The 7,689-nt window shown below is 45.2% G+C and overlaps 1 long non-coding RNA gene across 2 annotated transcripts in view; it reads right to left on the minus strand.

The window, feature by feature from the left end:
- The window catches only part of LOC109277982 (uncharacterized), a 25,513-nt gene extending 18,178 nt beyond the window's left edge, over positions 1–7,335 (minus strand). For both annotated transcript variants that reach the window (XR_002085433.2, XR_002085434.2), the window contains exons 1-2: positions 7,253–7,335; positions 2,205–2,314 (exon numbers count right to left, since the gene is read on the minus strand). This is a non-coding gene — a long non-coding RNA (uncharacterized LOC109277982). The remainder of the gene's footprint in view (positions 1–2,204; positions 2,315–7,252) is intronic.
- Between the last annotated feature and the right edge of the window lie 354 nt (positions 7,336–7,689).

A 7,689-nucleotide genomic window follows, 5' to 3' on the forward strand; every position in this document is an offset into this window, starting at 1 on the left:
AATACAAATTAAAGTAAACAGGAGAAATCACTTTCAATGCACCAGACTGGCGAAATCAGGAAAAAAAAGGATAAGACCTACTGCTGGTGGGATGTGGGAAGAGGGTGTTCTCATTCAGCGCTGGGGGAAATGGGAAGAGCTATTGCTTCTTTGGGACCTAGAGTGCCGGCATCTATTCAAATAAAAATACATATACATGTTGACCCAGTAATCTCATTATTTTCTTAATAACAGCTCTCCTGAGCTATGGTGTATATGCCATACAAGTCACCCACTTAAAGTATACGATCCTACGGTTTTTAGTCCATTCAGAGTTGTGAAACCACCACCACAACCAATTTCAGATTCTTTTCATCACCCCCCAAAAGAACCCCGACCCTGCCTGGCATCCGTTAGCAACCAGTCACTCCTCTTTTCCCACCCACCCCTAGGCACCCACCAACAATCTATATCTGTCTCTTTGAATTTGCCTATTCTGAACACTTCATATAAGTGGAATCGTATTTATAACTGGCTCCTCTCACACAGTGTCATGTGTTCAAGGTTCATCCTTGTTGCAGGAGTCTCATTCCTGCAAATCCATTCCATAGCAATAAAAGCACCTGTGCCTCAGGACATATGTACGAGGATGTTTATGGCAGAAATGTTCGCGACAGTAAAAGGAGAGAAAGAAAAAAGGAAAACTGGCAGTGTCACGGATGGTCATTAATCGGAACGGGGCCCGGAATGTCACACCACTAGAAAAGAATGCACGAGCACCAGGCCACTTGAACTGAAGGGGATTCCCTGAGCAAGAAAAAGGACGATAGAGAAGGATGCACAAAATATTCAAATCCAATTTTTGATCTACAAACTCATTTTAAAATACTTTTTGGGATAAGTTTGTTTATTTTGAGAGGGAGAGAGAGAGCGCGCGCTAGTGGGAGAGAGGCAGAGAGAGAGGGAGAGAGAGAAACACAAGCAGACTCTGTGCTGTCCGCACAGAGCCTGACGTAGGGCTCAACCTCACAAATCGTGAGAGCATGACCTGAGCCGAAATCAAGAGTCAGACGCTTAACCGACTAAGCTAACCAGGTGCCCCAACTTACAAACTTATTTCATTTATTTACATTTTTAAATGTCCGTTTGTTTTTGAAAGAGAGAGAGATTGAGGGCCAGAGCATGAGCAGGGGAAAGGCAGAGAGAGAGAGAGAGGGAGACAGAATCTGGAGCCGGCTCCAGGCCCTGAGCTGTCAGTGCAAAGCCTGACGTGGGGCTCGCGAGAGAACCGCGACATGAACCGCGAGATCATGACCTGAGTCAAAGTTGGAGCCGCCCAGGGGCCCCTATACAAATTCACTGTATAAACACTCCTCCATATTTAGGCCTTATACCTGAATCTGAGAAGACCTGAACTGGATTCAACGATGGCAGAGATGAAGGTCTTTAGTATTGCTCAGTCCTACTCACAAGCTCCACCGAGGGTAAAAAGTTACGAGAACAGCACAAAGAGTGCATCAGAGAGAGGGAGGTTCCGGGGATTGCCTTCTGTTCCTCCTACAGAAGGCCCCAGCCAGAGGAGGCTGCCCTAAACAGAGGCCTCCTGGGCTTTACCATCCACCCCCACAAAGGCCTGGCCAGCATCTGATTATGTCACATGTCACCCAGCAATTCAGGTGCTCTGCGAACCCGGCCGGCCAAGCCCGCCATCCACGACTCATCCATACCGAGCGACTCCCCTTTGCGGTGCCCGAGTCTCAGGTCCTATGGCTTCCCAGCATCCGTGTCTGCATTTACATGATCCAGGGCTTTACCATTCAGGTCCACATGGGAGCTTTCCGTGGACAGGCCTGGCTATAGCTTCTTACAGTGTGTGTAGATGGGGAATGATAAGGACGGACACGTAGTTGGTTGTAATCATGCACTACGGGAGTGCGTAGGTAGTGGGTAGGGACCATGTGGTGAAGGGAAGACCAGAGAGGGAAGGGGGGGCCAATAATAAATGGAAAAGCAAACCAGAGTGGAACCACATACAATTGCATTTATGCATCTGGAGAAACTTTTGCATAGGCCAAGGCATATAAAAAGAAATTAAATTTAAAAATTAAAAAGACAAAGAGAATATCCACGCTACTTGGGTGATTAAAAAAAAATCAAAACAAAAAATGCCAGCTGCCTGACTGCACGAAGGACTGAATTCGTCCCTCCCTTCTTCCAGATCTTACCTCAGGGAAGGGTTTTGTGCAGAGGACTGTGAGCTCACAAGCTGCCGTTTGCTTCACGTGTTCCCTGAACACAGCTTCCTGGAACCCATTAGCTGCTTTCCTACAAAATTCTACAATGAATAATTGAAATTAAACATTCCTGGTCAAAATAAATCAACACTGAATGACACGTTGCCCTGATTTTTCCTGTTTCTCACATCGTTCCTAATCCACCAAATGTGGTTAATTTAAATTAAATTGAATTTCCTCGTCTTCTTGCTGAATTTGCCAGGTTCCACTAAACTGACCATCAGGTGAAAGCAGCAAATGAACTACAGTGAAATCCTGAGCCAGAGACCTGACTGACGTGTGTGTGTGTATGAGGAAGGGTTGTTCTGAGGCTTCTTGATTAGCTGACACAAGGTGACAGATCATAGACTCGAACGAGTGGCTCAAAAACCATCCATGAGTGGATAATATCATTGAGAACCCTGGATTTCCAACATTCTTCTCTTGCATTCTCACGTGTTGACTTTCCATCCTAGATTTGTTACCTCGTTATCATGAGTGAATGGTGGCCTCATGGGGTGCCTGGGTGGCTCAGTCGGTTAAGTGTCCAACTTTTGATTTCAGCTCAAGTCATGATATCGTGGTTTGTGAGATTGAGCCCCACATCGGGCTCTGTGCTGACAGTGTGGAGCCTGCTTGGGATTCTCCCTCTCCCTTTCTCTCTGCCCCTCCCCTCCCCTGTCATGCTGTCTCTCAAAAAAAAAAAAAAAAAAAGAAAAAGAAAAGAAAAAGAAAAAAAGGTGGCCTCACAAAAGATATGTCCACCTAGAACCTGTGACTGTGACCTCATTTGGACCAAGAGTCTTTGTAGATATCATTAATCTCAAGACAAGATTATCCTGAATTAGGATGGACCCTAAATCCTATGACAAGTGTCTTTAGAAGAGAAAGGGAGGAAAAATACCAAGAAGGAGCTGTGAAGACAGAGGCACAGAATGACAAATTCTCACTCAGAGGTTCTGGAAGAGACCAACCTTGCCGGTGTCTTGACTTCAGACTTCTGGCCTCCAAAATGACGAGAAAATAAATTTCTGTTGTTTTAAGTCACTGAGTTTGTGGTCATTTGTTACAGCACTTCTAGAAAACTAATACACTTCTGGTCTAAATATGGCTGCTGCCTCACAAGCATCACATCCTCACACCCTTTTATTCACAGTGGAAAGAAAGAGAGCAGGGACAGGAAGGAATTTTATTTTTCATTAGCAGAATTCTACTCCCCTTATTTCTTATTAAAAAATAAGAAAATTTTGGAAAATGAGTATTTGTCAGAAAGAAGCAACAAGAGTTTGAAAATGTGGGGGATGACAGTGGACAGTGAGGAAGGCCTTTTTAGTGGTCAAAAATAGTTACTGTCATTTAATGAGTGGGGACCAACTATCCTAAAAGTCTTGTAATGTGTCCTCTATGAGACATACTAGGGATCAATTATGAGTTATCCTTGCAGGCTGGATCCTGGTTGCCCTGTTAACAAGAAACCAGGTGGGGGGCGGGGGGGGGGGGGGGGGGAGGGACGGGACAGGAGAAGTGGCAGACCGGCAGGCAACTAACAATGCCTGTCACACATGGGAATGACTCACTGTGATATAAAGCTATGGCACAGAAACTGACTTGGTTTTGTTGGTGTGTGGCCAGATTCATTCATTCATTCACCCACTCATTCACTGATTCAATGAGCACAACTCAAATAGACTTAAGCCAAAAAAAAAAAAAAAAAAAAAGTATTATTAGTACATAAAACCAAAGTCCAGAAGAAATTTGGGGGAAGCTGCAGGGGCTCCAGTGCTGTCATCAGGACCTGGTCTCTCTCTACGTGTGTCCTTTGACTGCTTTCTCTGTGCTGATTTCATTTATTTTTTTTTTAATTTTTTTTAATGTTTATTTATTTTTGAGACAGAGAGACACAGAGCATGAACAGGGGAGGGGCAGAGAGAGAGGGAGACACAGAATCTGAAACGGGCTCCAGGCTCTGAGCTGTCAGCACAGAGCCCGACGCGGGGCTCGAACTTGTGGACGGTGAGATCATGACCTGAGCCGAAGTCGGACGCTTAACCCACTGAGCCACCCAGGCGCCCCTGTGCTGATTTCATTTAAATAAGCTCCTCCCATTCAGAGGTGAAATGGCTAATAGTTATTCCAGGTTCACATTCCAATCAAAAACATCCCCCCCACCCCGCCCCACCTGCTCCAGGAAAGAGAGATCCTTTTTACAAGTGTTCCATTAAACCTCCCGACACTAAGTGTCATTGGGCCATCTGGACCAAGTGCTCACTCCTGTGCCATCTCTGTGCCTGAGGGTAGATTACACAGCCAGTTGAGGTTGGATTGCAGGTGGCCCATGTTGCAAAGGGGAGGGGACATTGCGAGGGGGCTCGTGGATTTAGCCACTCCAAACATATGCACTCAGAGTGGGGAATTGGTTTCCCAGGGAAAATCAGATTAAAAAAAAAAAATTAATGAATTTAGAGCAAGCAAATGTGACCAATGCCCACTGCACTCCAAGTCTGTGAAATGAATGTCATCGTACATGAGCATAAGATAGATGTGTATGGTCCAGTGCAAATTCATCATTACTCTTGATGGGAGGAGGGCAATTTAGAGTACAGGAAGGGCCTTCTAAAGGGGGAGGGGGTCAGTAGCGTCATCTAGACGGATAGTAATAATTGAGTTCCACAAAGGGAAAGCTGAGGATGCTATAGGAAACTATACTGGCAAAATTACGTGAAATTAGGATTTGTAATACTTACTCTATCAGGTGTAATAATTGGACATTGATCAGACCATCTGGTTTGATGTTTAGAGAGCATTCCAAACATCAAAAATATCAAAATGAGGTCCAAGATCCCCTTCTATTTAACTACTATGTTTGGTCATACAAACTACACAGCTCATTTGTGGAAAATGATGTGAGGTATGAGTGTTTGGGAAGATTTTCAAGGTGACGCTTTGGTTTCCACTTAGATAAGGAGGTTAACCTATGGCTAAATACGCATTGACCTTACCAGATGAAGAGGAGGAAGAAGAAGGAGAAAAAGAAGTCCGAAAGAAAGAAAGAAAGAAAGAAAGAAAGAAAGAAAGAAAGAAAGAAAGAAAGAAAAAGAAAAGAGAAAAGAAAGAAAAAGAAGTCCTGTAAAGTCACTAGTAGCCACATGGACCCATGGGCAGGTCACCAAGCAACAGCGTTAACTAGCATTGCTACTCATGATTTCAGAGTACAAGCCAATTGCTGAAATGATTCGGTCCCATCAGTGGAAATGGTCTTCTCTGTATAGTTCTGTATTATGTGACCATCTCACGCCAAGATCCCAAACGTTGGCCCTTGAGTACAACCGGAATACGAAAACCTCCCTGCGTTCTGTTAAGCCAGCTCTAGGCACTGGCACAGAAGGCTGTTGTTCACAATGACGTGACTTGGTCTCATTCTGGGGTTGGATCCCCAGCAAAATTCTGTCTTGCCCTCAAAGATGACCCATGTAAGACAGGTTAAGGAATATAGAACACTCCAGCCTGGTGTCCCAGAAGTGCCGTGGTGGTGGGAGCACCGTGTCAGATCTGTGTTCTTTCGAGGGCAAGTTGCAGAACTTCAAGTTCTCCGCCTCTGGTTGCCTCCTCAGACATGCAATTCAGTGCCAAGTACGTGCGTTTAGTTACCGCCCGTCTGGACGGTGAAAAACCAAGTGCATTTCTGACATTCTTTCTCCTTCTATGATTCCCTAAAACTTAGGGACGCGTAATCTGCCTGGAAATGCTCAGTCTTCCAGGTGTCAAAACAGCACGTGCGTGGGCTGGGCACCCAGGTGTTTGGAGAGCTGTTGATACTGCAAAGCACTTCGCAGAGTTCTGCATTCTCAGACGGTCATGTTTTTCTCCGCTTTTTACTACATACCGATCACTAAAAAGATATATAGACTGGGCGTGAAAATGTCTTAGAAAATATTACAAATGAAAGTCATGCATAAATACATTCTTCTGCTTGAATGTCAAAGTAACAATTACAAGAACTAGCATATTCTGTTGCAGACACCGCTAAGCACTTTATATGGAGCATCTCACGTACCCCTCACAATATCTCAGTGAGGTACCTACCTAGTATTCCCATTTGATAGATACAGAGAATGAGGCTAAAGAGGTCAAATAACTTGCCCAAGGTCACACAGTAAGTGACAACACTGGGATTTGAACCCAGGAAGATTGACTTTTCATTACTTTCCTTTCTAACCCTCACCATGTATAAGGTCGTACTTGGCATATTAGTTTTGATAAAGAATATATTCCTTCACAGGGGTGCATGGGTGGCTCAGTCGGTTAAGCATCCAACTCTGGCTCACGGTTCGTGAGTTCAAGCCCTGCGTCAGGCTCTGTGTTGACAGCTCAGGGCCTGGGACCTGCTTCAGATTCTGTGTCTCCCTCTCTCTCTGTGCCTCCCTCACTCGTGCTTTCTCTCTCAAAAACAAATAAACATTAAAAAACATTTTTTTTAAGTAATATATTCCTTTACAGTAAGATCAGGGCGACTCCATACTGGCTATTTCCAATAATCACAGGAAATCCCTAATTTCCACATACTTCAGGTTTCCGGATCTTGGAAGATTGAGAACAGTGCAGGACGGAGGCAAACAGAACTCATCAGCCCAGCCCAGTCGGAGTGTGCCCGTAATAACCAGGAGCAACTCTGACACAAGCTCATCCTAGGTTTCTGGCACTAAGGAGCATTCCAGACAGAGCAACAGGGGATGAAAAGGTGACAGGAGCATTAATTATCTCCAGGCTTAGCCAGTTGGGGGCTGTCAGACACCCTTTCCTATCTAGACCAGGGTCAAAAGTTCTCCTACTAATAATAGCTGGGCCAGGCCAGCTTTGCTGCTTCAAAGGTTTATCAAAGCTCACGCAACAGCTCTGGGGTGGCCAAAGCGCTCTCGGAGGGGTCAGCAAAGAGTCAAGAAATGGCGCCTGTGTTTCTTTAAAACTTACTCAAGTAGGTGCCCTCCCTGCCCACCACCTACCTAGTTGGGTTCAAAGTTTGGTCCTTCCTGTAACACGGACGTGGGTGGAAGAACTGGGAGGATTGTTCCAGTTCACTGATCTTTCCGGAAGCAGTGGGCGGGCTGAACCACAAGGTGATTGACAGGCCCCAGGAGTCCAAGAAGGCACTGCATCCTGTCTAATACCAGGACCCCCGGACCCTCTGAGACAGGAATGAGACTCTGTTTTTCCTGTCGGTAAAAACGCTGTCTCTTTGATAATTAACAGTTCTGGTAGCTGAAGAAAAAACACTGCTAGGGAAAAAAAAAAATATGCAAAATTTCCTGCAACAATTGAAGCTTTCTGTGAACGGAAGTTGTAGCCGGTGGTCCAAGTCTCCAGGCTAACAGGAAGTACCTGTTCTCACCCCTCTCCTCCAAAATAATCCCTGATGCTCCCAGGCCTGACATCCAGCTGA

The sequence above is a fragment of the Panthera pardus genome, unplaced genomic scaffold, assembly GCF_024362965.1.
Source record: "Panthera pardus isolate Hobbes unplaced genomic scaffold, ASM2436296v1 HiC_scaffold_7, whole genome shotgun sequence".
NCBI classification, from domain to species: domain Eukaryota; kingdom Metazoa; phylum Chordata; class Mammalia; order Carnivora; family Felidae; genus Panthera; species Panthera pardus.